This window comes from Bos mutus, chromosome 6, assembly GCF_027580195.1.
Source record: "Bos mutus isolate GX-2022 chromosome 6, NWIPB_WYAK_1.1, whole genome shotgun sequence".
In the NCBI taxonomy this organism is placed as follows: domain Eukaryota; kingdom Metazoa; phylum Chordata; class Mammalia; order Artiodactyla; family Bovidae; genus Bos; species Bos mutus.
In genome coordinates, this window is record NC_091622.1 from 82,242,487 (window position 1) to 82,255,480 (window position 12,994).

Sequence of the window (12,994 nt, forward strand, 5' to 3'; positions counted from 1 at the left end):
ACTTCACCAACACAGTAGAATAAAAAGCCTGAGAATAACCACACAAAGGGGAAGCAGAAACAGCTTCCTTTTTCCTGTATCATCCCATCCCCCTGGCTGTCATTGCTCAGCACCAGGAAGGAATACCCAGCTCAAAAGAGATTCCCTCACTAGGAAAGGGAGTGCAGGGTGAGCCACTAGCTTTCCTTGCCTTGCAGGGCACAGCTGGAAGGGTCTGCTTGGGTTACACCTTACTCAGAGCCCAGCAAAGCTGAGATGAATAGGGGTGGCTGCAAACAAGAAGAGCAGGGGTTTACCAGTATCAGCCATTCAGTGGGAGTGATCACAGTTCCCAGTGACCTGCTATACAGAAAAAACCAACAGCCAACCCAGCCACAGAAAAGCCCCTGCAAATTTCACCAGTTTAAACCTCACTGGTATTCACATTACAGACTCTACTAGGTCCTCCCCCAGGTTCTTCCCCAACTCCTGTCTGAGCCAGAGATCTAAACTGGTAGCCAGCTCAGCAAATCAAGCCTCTGGGACTGCTTGAGTGCAAAATACCAGCCTAGACCCCAGGGGCTGGCCCCACTGGCATGCACACACCTGGCACTAGACCTCCAGTTGTGCATTTACAAGCTGCTAGTCTGAATTTTGTCACCAGCTTTTATTGCCATATACACCTGTGGTGACATCCTGCAGCCATGGAGGGCATGCAGACAAGCAAGCCCTCCACAGCTACTGTGGGTCTGAATTTGACCCTATTTTCAGTCATTGACCTGTGCCACTAGGCATATGAGTAGCTTGGCCCTCCAGCTATACACCTTCACGAACCCCATGAAGCTATTAGTAGATTTCTCAAACACTATAGGCCAGGGGTGGAGGTTGGTTCATTCAAAGCATTGTAAAAATATTTTTTAAATGCTAACCTAGAAATATTTACCCTGAAAAGCTGTCATTCAGAAATGAAAGTGCTATAAAGACTTTTCCAAACACAGAGTTCATCATCACTAGACATGCTTTACAAGAAAGGAATTCTTTGAAGTTAAATGAAAATACACTAATTTGTAACATACAAATGTATGAAAATATAAAACACATTGGTAACAGTAAGTATATAGTCAGATTCAGAATAACATAACTGAAATAAGGTGTTGAGTTAACCAATGAACTGTGGCATAAAAGTTAAAGGACAAAAAGTATTAAAAAGAGCTATAGCTATAAAAATATTTAATGGATATACAGTATGAAAAGATATAATTTTGACATTAATAAGATAAAATTCAGAGTGAGTAAAAAGTTATATTTTTTTGTATGTGATCTGTTAATTTATCAGCCTAAAATAAACTGGGATATCCATAACAGGTTTTTAGTAAGCCTGAGAGTAACCAAAAACAAAAGCCTCTAGTAAATGCACAAAAGCTACGGAAAAGAGAATCAAAGAAAATCAATAAATTCACAAAGGAAGACAGTAAGGAAGAAAAGGAGAAAGTAGTTATTGTTGTACAGTCACTAAGTCATATCTGTCTCTTTGTGACCCCATGGACTGCAGAACACCAGGCTTCTATCTCCTGGAGTTTGCTCAAACTCATGTCCAATGAATGGGTGATGGGATCCAACCATCTCATCCTCTGTCATCCCCTTCTTCTCCTGCCCTCAATCTTTCCCACCATCAGGGTCTTTTCCAATGAGTCAGCTCTCTACATCAGGTGGTCAAAGTATTGGTGCTTCAGCATCAGTCCTTCCAATGAATATTCAGGATTGATTTCTTTTATGATTGACTTGTTTGATCTACTTGCTATCCAAGAGGGTCTCAAAAATCTTCTCTAGCCCAATAGTTGGAAAGCATAAATTCTTTGGAGCTCAGCCTGCTTTATGGCCAACTCTCATACCTATACATGACTACTGGAAAAACCATAGCTTTCACTAAATGGACCTTGGTCAGCACAATGATGGTTTCTGCTTGTTAATATCTGTATAGATGGTCATGGTGGAGAGTTCTGACAAAACGTGGTCCACTGGGGAAAGGAATTGCAAACCACTTCAGTATTCTTGCCCTGAGAACCCGATGAACAGTATGAAAAGGCAAAAAGATAGGACACTGGAAGATGAATTTCCCAGTTCAGATGTCCAAGATGCTACTGGAAATCAGTGGAGAAATAATTCCAGAAAGAATGAAGAGCTAGAGCCAAAGAAAAAACAACACCCAGTTGTGGATGCAACTGGTGATGGAAGCAAGATCTGATGCTGTAAAGAGCAATATTGCATAGGAACCTGAAATGTTAGGTCCATGAATCAAGACAAATTGGAAGGGGTCAAACAGGAGATAGCAAAAGTGAATGTCAACATTTTAGGAATCAGTGAACTAAAATTGACTGGAATGGGTGAATTTAACTCAGATGACCATTATATCTATTACTGTGGGCAAAAATCACTTAGAAGAAATGTAGTAGCTATCATAGCCAACAAAAGAGTCCAAAATACAGTACTTGGATGCAATCTCAAAAGCAACAGACTGATCTGTTTGTTTCCAAGGCAAATCATTCAATATCAGAGTAATGCAAGTCTATGACCTGACCAGTAATGCTGAAGAAGCTGAAGTTGAATTGTTCTATGACGACCTACAAGACCTTCTAGAACTAACACCAACAAAAGATGTCCTTTTCATTATAGAGGACTGGAATGAAAAAGGAGGAAGTCAAGAGACACATGGTTCAGTTCAGTTCAGTCCAGTTCACTTGCTCAGTCATGTCTGACTCTTTGCTAGTCCAAGGACTACAGTATGCCAGACATCCCTGTCCATTATCAACTACTGGAGTTTACTCAAACTCGTGTCCACCTGGAGTAATAGGCAAATTTGGCCTTGGAGTACAAAATGAAGCAGGTGAAAGACTAACAGAATTGTGCCAAGACAATGCACTGGGCATAGAAAATACCTTCCTCCAACAAAATAAGAGAAGACTCTACACATGGATATCACCATATGGTTAATACTGAAATCAGAAGATTATATCCTTGCAGCCAAAGATGGAGAAGCTCTATACAGTCAACAAAAACAAGACTGGGAGCTGACTGTGCCTCAGATCATGAATGCCTTACTGCCAAATTCAGACTTAAGTTGAAGAAAGTAGGGAAAACCACTAGACCATTCAGGTATGACCTAAATCAAATCCCTTATGAGTATATAGTGGAATTACAAACAGATTCAAGGGATTAGATATGATAGAGAGCCTGAAGAACTATGGACGGAGGTTCATGACATCGTATGGGAGGCAAGGATCAAGACCATCTCCAAGGGAAAAGAAAAATCTGCAAAAAGGCCAAATGGTTGTCTGAGGAGGACTTAAAAATACCTGAAAAAAAAAAAAGAAGAAGAAAAGAAAAAGGCAAAGGAGAAAAGAAAGATATACCGATTTGAATGCAGAATTCGAAAGAATAGCAAGGAGAGATAAGAAAGACTTCCTCAGTGATCAATGCAAAGAAAGAGGAAAACAATAGAATGGAAAAGACTAGAGATCTCTTCAAGAAAAGTAGAGATACCAAGGATATATTTAATGCAAAGATGAACACAATAAAGGACAGAAATTGTATGGACCTAACAGAAGCAAAAGATGTTTAGAAGAGGTGCCAAGAATACACAGAAGAAATATACAAAAAAGATCTTCTTGACCCAGATAACCACGGTGGTGTGATCACTTGCCTAGAGCTAGACATCCTGGAATGTGAAGTCAAGTGGGCCTTAGGAAGCGTCACTATAAAAAAAGCTAGTGGAAATGATGACATCCCAGTTGAGCTACTTCAAATCCTAAAAGATGATGCTGTGAAAGTGCTGCACTCAATGTGCCAGCAAATTTGGAAAACGCAGCAGTGGCCACAGGACTGGAAAAGGTCAGTTTTCATTCCAATCCCTAACAAAGGCAATGGCAAAAAATGTTCAAACTACCAAACAATTGCACTCATCTCATATGCTAGCAAAGTAATGTTCAAATTCTCCAAGCCAGGCTTCACCAGTACATGAACCATGAACTTCCAGATGTCCAAGCTTGATTTAGAAAAGGCAGAGGAACCAGAGATCAAATTGCCAAATGTTGGATTGTTGAGAAAGCAAGAGAGTTTAAGAAAATATCTACTACTGCTTTATTGACTACACCAAAGCCTTTGACTGTGTGGGTCACAATAAACTGTGGAAAATTCTGAAAGAGATGGGAATACCAGACCACCTGACATGCCTTCTGAGAAATCTGTATGCACATCCAGAAGCAATAGTCAGAACTGGACGTGGAGCAATAGACTACTTCTTAATTGGGAAAGGAGGATGTCAAGACTGTATATCGTCACCCTGCTTATTTAACTTATAAGCAGAGTACATCATGTGAAATGCTGGGCTGGATGAAACACATACTGGAATCAACATTGCTGGGAGAAATATAAATAAACTCAGATATGCAGATGACACCACCCTTATGGCAGAAAATGAAGAACTAAAGAGCCTCGATGAAACTTAAAGAGAAGTGTGGGAAAAGCTGGCTTAAAACTCAACATTCAGAAAACTAAAATCATGGCATCTGGTCCTATCACTTGATGGGAAATAGATGAGGAAACAGTGACAAACTTTATTTTCTTGGACTCCAAAATCACTTCAGAGGCTGACTGCAGCCATGATATTAAAAGATGCTTGCTCATTGGAAGAAAAGCTATGACCAACATAGCCAGCATATTAAAAAGCAGAGACATTACTTTACCATCAAAGTTCTGTCTCGTCAAATCTATGGTTTTTCCAGTAGTCATGTGTGGATATGAGAGTTGGACTATATAGAAAGCTGAGCACAGAAGAATTGATGCTTTTCAACTGTGGTGTTGGAGAAGACTCTTGAGAAGCCCTTGGACTGCAAGGAGATCCAACCAGTCCATCCTAGAAGAAATCAGTCCTGAATTGGACTGATTGGAAGGACTGATGCTGAAGCTGAAACTCCAATACTTTGGCCACCTGATGCAAAGTACTGACTCATTGGAAAAGACCCTGGTTCTGGGAAAGATTGAAGGCAGGAGGAGAAGGGAACAACATAGGATGAGATGGTTGGATGGCTTCATTGACTCAACTGATACGAGTTTGCGTATGCTCCAGGAGTTGGTGATGGACAGGAAAGCTTGATGTGCTGCACTCCATGGGTTACTAAAGAGTCAGACACAATTGAGAGACTGAACTGAACTGATAGGTTTGTATAGCTTTTCTTCCAAGAAGCAATTGTCTTTTAATTTCATTGCTGCAGTCATTGTCCACAGTGAATTTGGTTCCCAAGAAGATAAATCTGCCATTATTTTCCCTTTGTCCCCATCTATTTGCCTTGAACTGATTGGACTAGATGCCATGATCTTAGCTTGTTGAATGTTGAGTTTTAAGAAAGCTTTTTCACTCTCTTATTTCACTTTCATCAATAGGCTCTTTAGTTCTTCTTAACTTTACACCATTAGGGTGGTATCATTTACATATCTGAAGTTATTATTGTTTCTCAGGGCATTCTTCATTCCAACATATGATTCATTCAACTCAGCATTTTCCATGATGCACTCTGCCTAAAAGTTAAATAACGAGAGTGACAATATACAGCCTTGACATACTCCTTTCCCAATTCTGCACCAGTCCCTTGTTTGATGTCCAATTCCAACTGTTGCTTCTTACCTTCATACTGGATTCTCATGAGACAGGTAAGATGGTCTGGTATTTCCATCTCTTTAAAAGTTTTCCACAGTTTGCTGTGATCCACACAGTCAAAGGCTTTAGGGTAGTTAATGTAGCAGAAGTAGATATTTTTCTGGAATTCCATTGCTTTCTCTAAAGGCATAAAATTCTGAATTCATTAAGGAATAAATAACAAGATGTAAATGTACTCTGCCTATCAGAGGCTCACTTCAGCTACAAGAACACACAGTCTCAAGGTGAAGGAATGAAAAAAGATATTTCAGTAAGTGGAAACCAAAAGAGAAAAGTAGCTATATTTTATTAGTTAAAATAGAACTAAGCTAAAAACTGTAACAAGAGAAAAACATGAGAAAGGAGTCAATTCATCAAGAGAATATAACAATTAAAATACATATACACCCAGCATCTAAGTTAATTAGATAAACACTAACAGATATTAAAGGAGTAATAGACAACAGTACAATAATAAAACACTTCAATAACATTTTCAACAATTAATAGATATTCAGACAGAAAATCAACAATGAAACTTTTTATTTGATCCATGATTTCGACCAAAATATCCACCCAACATATACAGAGCATTCCATCCAATAGCAGCAAATACACATTCTTCTCAAGGGCACATTGGAACACTGGACATTCTCCAAGAGAGATCATATGTTAGGAAGCAAAACAAGTCACAGTGAGCAATTTTAAGAAAACTCTAATATCATCCCAAGTATTTTTTCTGACCAAAATGGTACAAAACTAGAAATTCATAACAGGAAGAAGTGGTCCTAAGAGAGTTTATAGCTATTAATACTTCAGTTCAGTTCAGTTTAGTCTCTCAGTCATGTCCAAATCTTTGCCACCCCATGAACCACAGCATGCCAGGCCTCCCTGTCTATCACCAACTCCCAGAGTTTACCCAAACTCATGTCCATTGAGTCTCTGATGCCATCCAACCATCTCATCCTCTGTCATCCCCTTCTCTTCCTGCCCTGAATCTTTCCAAGCATCAGGGTCTTTTCAAATGAGTCAGCTCTTCGCATCAGGTGGCCAAAGTATTAGAGTTTCAGCTTCAACATCAGTCCTTCCAACGAACACCCAGGACTGGATCTCTTTTAGGATGGACTGGTTGGATCTCCTTGCCATCCAAGGGACTCTCAAGAGTCTTCTCCAACACCACAGTTCAAAAGCATCAATTCTTCAGTGCTCAGTTTTCTTTATAGTCCAACTCTCACATCCATTCATGACCACTAGAAAAACCATAGCCTTGACTAGATGGATCTTTGTTGACAAAGTAATGTCTCTGATTTTTAATATGCTGTCTAGGTTGGTCATAAATTTCCTTCCAAGGAGTAAGCGTCTTTTAATTTCATGGCTGCAATCACCATCTGCAGTGATTTTGGAGCCCAAAACAATAAAGTCAGCCACTGTTTCCCCATCTATTTCCCATGAAGTGATAGGACCAGATGCCATGATCTTCATTTTCTGAATGTTGAGTTTTAATCCAAGTTTTTCACTCTCCTCTTTCATCTCGAGGCTCTTTAGTTCCTCTTCACTTTCTGACATAAAGGTCGTGTCATCTGCATATCTGAGGTTATTGATGTTTCTCTTGGAAATCTAGCTTCCATTTTGTGCTTCCTCCAGCTGAGCATTTCTCATGATGTATTCTGCATATAAGTTAAATAAGTAGGGTGACAATATACAGCCTTAACGTATATTAAGAACCAGTCTTAATATACGTTAATATCCTTTTAATATATGTTAATATCCTTTTAATATACCTTAATATCTTTTTAATATACCTTAATATCCTTTTCCTATTAAGAACCAGTCTGTTGTTCCATGTCCAGTTCTAACTGTTGCTTCCTAACCTGATACAGGTTTCACAAGAGGCCAGGTGGTCTGGTAGTCCCATCTCTTTCAGAATTGTCCACAGTTTATTGTGATCCACACAGTAAAAGGCTTTAGCATAGTCAATAAATTAATACTTAAATTAGAAAAAAAGTCTTGAATAAGCTATCTTTAATAACTTAATTTAAAAAATATGGTTACACTTAGCCCAAATTTAACAGAAGGAAGAAGATAGCAATGGTAGGAGCAGAAAATAAATGAAACAGAATTAAAAACACTAGAAAAGATCAATGAAAGTAAGATCTCTTTTTTAAAAATATAAACAAAAATGGATATTTAACTAAACTTAGCATGAAAAAGAGTACTCTAGTAAAAGTAAAAATGAAAGATATTGCAACTGGTACCTCATAAATACGTAGGATCAAAAGAGACTTTCTGCCATTAATTGCAGAAAGTGAAGAGGAACTAAAGAGCCTCTTCATGAAGGTGAATGAGAAGAGCAAAAAAGGTGGCTTGAAACTCAACATTCAAAACACTAAGATCATGGCATCCAGTCCTATCACATCATGGCAAAGAGAAGGGGAAAAAATTGGAAGCAGTGATAGATTTTCTTTTATTGAACTCCAGAGGATGGTGACTGTAGCCATGAAATTAAAAGACACTTGCTCCTCGGAAGAAAAATTAGGACAAGCCTAGACAGCATATTAAAAAGCAGAGATATCACTTTACTGACAAAGGTCCATATAGTCAAAGCTATGGCTTTCCAGTAGTCATGTACAGATGTGAGAGCTGGACCATAAAGAAGGATGAGTGCTTAAGACTGAATCTTTCAATTTGTGGTACTGGAAAGACTCTTGAGAGTCCCTTAGACTTCAAGGAGATCAAACCAGTTAATCCTAAGGAAATCATCCTAAATATCCATTGGAAAGACTGATGCTGAAGCTCCTATACTTTTGTCACCTGATGTGAAGAGATGACCCATTGGAAAAAACTCTAATTCTGGGATATATTGAAGGCAAAAGAAGAGGGGGCAGCAGATAATTAGATGGGTAGGTAGTATCACCAATTGAATGGACATGAATTTGATCAAACTCTGGGAGATAGTCCAGATCAGAAGAGCCTGGCATGCTACAGTCCATGAGGTCACAAAAAGCCTGACATGAGTTAAGGACTAAACAACAACAACAAAAAGAGACTACTATAAATAATTACATGCCAATAAATGGGGCAACCTAGAAGAAATGGATACATTCTTACTAACATGCAACCTACCACAACTAGATCATGAAGAAACCTGAGCAGACCGATAACAATCAATGAGACTGAGTCAGCAACCAAAACTGTCCCAACAAAGAAAATGTCAGGACCAGATGTTTCACTGGTGAATTCTATCAAATAGTAATAAGAATTTATGCTAGGAATTTGAAAATGAGGAAACACTTTCAAGCTGGTTTATGGGGATAGCATAATAATGATACCTAAGCCTGATGAACTATGTATGGAGGTTCGTGACATTGTACAGGAGACAGGGATCAAGACCATCCCCATGGAAAAGAAATTCAAAAAAACAAAATGGCTGTCTGAGGAGGCCTTACAAATAGCTGTGAAAAGAAGAGAAGCAAAAAGCAAAGAAGGAAAGGAAAGTTATAAGCATCTGAATGCAGAGTTCCAAAGAATAGCAAGAAGAGATAAGAAAGCCTTCCTCAGTGGTCAGTGCAAAGAAATAGAGGAAAACAACAGAATGGAAAAGACTAGAGATCTCTTCAAGAAAATTAGAGATACCAAGGGAACATTTCATGCAAAGATGGGCTCGATAAAGGACAGAAATAGTATGGACCTAACAGAAGCAGAAGATATTAAGAAGAAGTGGCAAGAATACACAGAAGAACTGTACAAAAAAAGAGCTACATGACCCAGATAATCAAAATGGTGTGATCACTCACCTAGAGCCAGACATCCTCGAGTGAGAAGTCAAGTGGGTCTTTTTTTTTTTTTTTTATTTTAAATAATATCATATAAGAAATGAATTGCCAGTCCAGGTTCAAGCGGGCCTTAGAAAGCATCACTACAAACAAAGCTAGTGGAGATCAGTGGAATTCCAGTTGAGCCATTTCAAATCCTGGAAGATGATACTGTGAAAGTGCTGTACTCAATATGCCAGCAAATTTGGAAAACTCAGCAGTGGCCACAGGACTGGAAAACGTCAGTTTTCATTCCAATCCCAAAGAAAGACAACACCAAAGAATGCTCAAACTACTGCACTATTGCAGTCATCTCACAAGCTAGTAAAGTAATGCTCAAAATTCTCCAAGCCAGGCTTCAACAGTACGTGAACCGTGAACTTCCAGATGTCGAAGCTGGTTTTAGAAAAGGCAGAGGAACCAGAGATCAAAACGCCAACATTCGCTGGATTTTTGAAAAAGCAAGAGAGTTCCAGAAAAACATCTATTTCTGCTTTATTGACTATGCCAAAGCCTTTGACTGAGTGGATCAGAATAAACTGTGGAAAATTCTCAAAGAGAAGGGAATACCAGACCACCTGACCTGCCTCTTGAGAAACCTGTATGCAGGTCAGGAAGCAACAATTAGAACTGGACATGGAACAACAGACTGGTTCCAAATAGGAAAAGGAATACTTCAAGGCTGTATATTGTCACCCTGCTTTTTAACTTCTATGCAGAGTACATCATGAGAAACACTGGGCTGGATGAAGCACAAGCTGGAATCAAGATTGCTGGGAGAGATATCAATAACCTCAGATATGCACATGATGCCACCCTAATAGCAGAAACAGAAGAGGAACTGAAGAGCCTCTTGATGAAAGTGAAAGAGGAGAGTGAAAAAGATGACTAAAAGCTTAACATTCAGAAAACTAAGATCATGGCATCTGCCCCATCAGATCAGGTCAGATCAGTCGCTCAGTCCTGTCTGACTCTTTGTGACCCCATGAATCACAGCACGCCAGGCCTCCCTGTCCATCACCAACTCCTGGAGTTCACTGAGACTCACGGCCATCGAGTCAGTGATGCCATCCAGCCATCTCATCCTCTGTCGTCCCTTTCTCCTCCTGCCCTCAATCCCTCCCAGCTTCAGAGTCTTTTCCAATGAGTCAATTCTTCCATGAGGTGGCCAAAGTACTGGAGTTTCAGCTTTAGCATCATTCCTTCCAAAGAAATCCCAGGACTGATCTCCTTCAGAATGGACTGGTTGGATCTCCTTGCAGTCCAAGGGACTCTCAAGAGTCTTCTCCAACACCACAGTTCAAAAGCATCAATTCTTCGGCTCTCAGCCTTCTTCACAGTCCAACTCTCACATCCATACCTGACCACAGGAAAAACCATAGCCTTGACTAGACGGACCTTTGTTGGCAAAGTAATGTCTCTGCTTTTGAATATGCTATCTAGGTTGGTCATAACTTTCCTTCCAAGGAATAAGTGTCTTTTAATTTCATGGCTTCAGTCACCATCTGTAGTGATTTTGGAGCCCAGAAAAATAAAGTCTGACACTGTTTCCACTGTTTCCCCATCTATTTCCCATGAAGTGATGGGACTGGATGCCATGATCTTCGTTTTCTGAATGTTAAGCTTTAAACCAACTTTTTCACTCTCCACTCATGGCAAATAGATGCAGAAACAGTGGAAACAGTGTCAGACTTTATTTTGGGGGGCTCCAAAATCACTGCAGATGGTGACTGCAGCCATGAAATTAAAAGACACTTACTCCTTGGAAGGAAAGTTATGACCAACCTAGATAGCATATTAAAGAGCAGAGATATTTTGCCAACAAAGGTCTGTCTAGTCAATGCTATGGTTTTTCCAGTGGTCAGGTATGGATGTGAGAGTTGGACTGTGAAGAAAGCTGAGTGCTGAAGAATTGATGCTTTTAAACTGTGGTGTTGGAGAATACTCTTGAGAGTCCCTTGGACTGCAAGGAGATCCAACCAATCCATCCTAAAGGAGATCAGTCCTGGGTATTCTTTGGAAGGACTTATGCTGAAGGTGAAACTCCAATACATTGGCCACTTCATGCGAAGAGTTGACTCATTGGAAAAGACCCTGATGCTGGGAGGGATTGAGGGCAGGAGGATGAGATGACTGGATGGCATCACCGACTCGATGGAGTTGAGTTTGAGTGAACTCCGGGAGTTGGTGATGGACAGGAGGCCTGGCGTGCTGTGATTCATGGGGTCGCAAAAAGTCGGACACGATGGAGCGACTGAACTGAACTGAACTGAAGCCATCTAAGGCAGACAAGAACACTACAAGATAAGCAAACTATAGGCCATTTTTCCTAATAAATGTGATGCAAAAATTCTCAATAAAATACTAGCAAACCAAATTTAATAGTTCATTAAAAATATTATTCGTCATGATCAAATGAAATGTATCCCTGAAATACAAGAATGGTTCAATATGCACTAGTTAATAAATTTGATATACCACATAAACAGAAAAAAAAGATAAAAATAATATGATCTTGCCAATAGATGCAGAAAAAACAATGGACAAAATTCAGCACAATTTTATGATACATACTTTCAACAAATTGAGTATAGAAGTTACATAACTCAACATAATAAAAGTCATATGTGATAAACCCATAACATCATACTCTGCTATGATAGATTGAAGGCTTTCTGAGAGTAAGAAACAAACAAGAGTCCCCACTCTTGTCACTTTTATTCAACATAGTACTAAAAGTCCTAATTAGGGCAACTGGGCAAGAAATAAAAAATAACAAAAATATTTTCAAATTAGGAAATAAGGAAAATTTTCTGTTTTCTGAAGAAATGATTTTTAAAACTATTTTATATTGGCATATAGCTAGTTAACAATGTTGTGATAGTTACAGGTGGACAGAAAAGGAACTCAGCAATACATGTTCATGAATTCAGTCTCCCCCAAATTCACCTCCCCTCCAGGCTGCCACCTAACATTGAGTAGAGTTCCCTGTGGTATGGAGTAGGTCCTTGTTGGTTTATACACAGAAAATTCTAAAGATTTTATTAAAAATGATATAATAGTAAATTCCAGTAATCTCACTTTTTGAAAATGTAGGTACATTTTCAAAGGGAATGAAATCACTATCTTGAAGAGGTATCTGTATTCCCATATTTACTGCAGCATTATTCAGAATAATGAAGACATGAAAACCTAAGTGTCCATCAACAAATAAATGATAAAGAAATGAGGTTTATATAAACAATAGAGTAGTATTCAGCCACATACAAAAAAAAGAGGAAATCCAGTTATTTGCAACAACATGGAGGCATTATATTAAGTGAAATATGTCAAGCTGAAAGTGAAAAATACTGTGTGATCCCAGGTGAATGTGGATTCTAAAATCTTTTAATTCATAGAAACAGAGTAGAATGGTGGTTGCGAGGGGCTGAGGAGTGAGTGGACTGGGAATTCATCAGTCAAAGTACAAACTCTTAGTTATAAGATGAATCAGTTTCAGTCATTTAAGGTA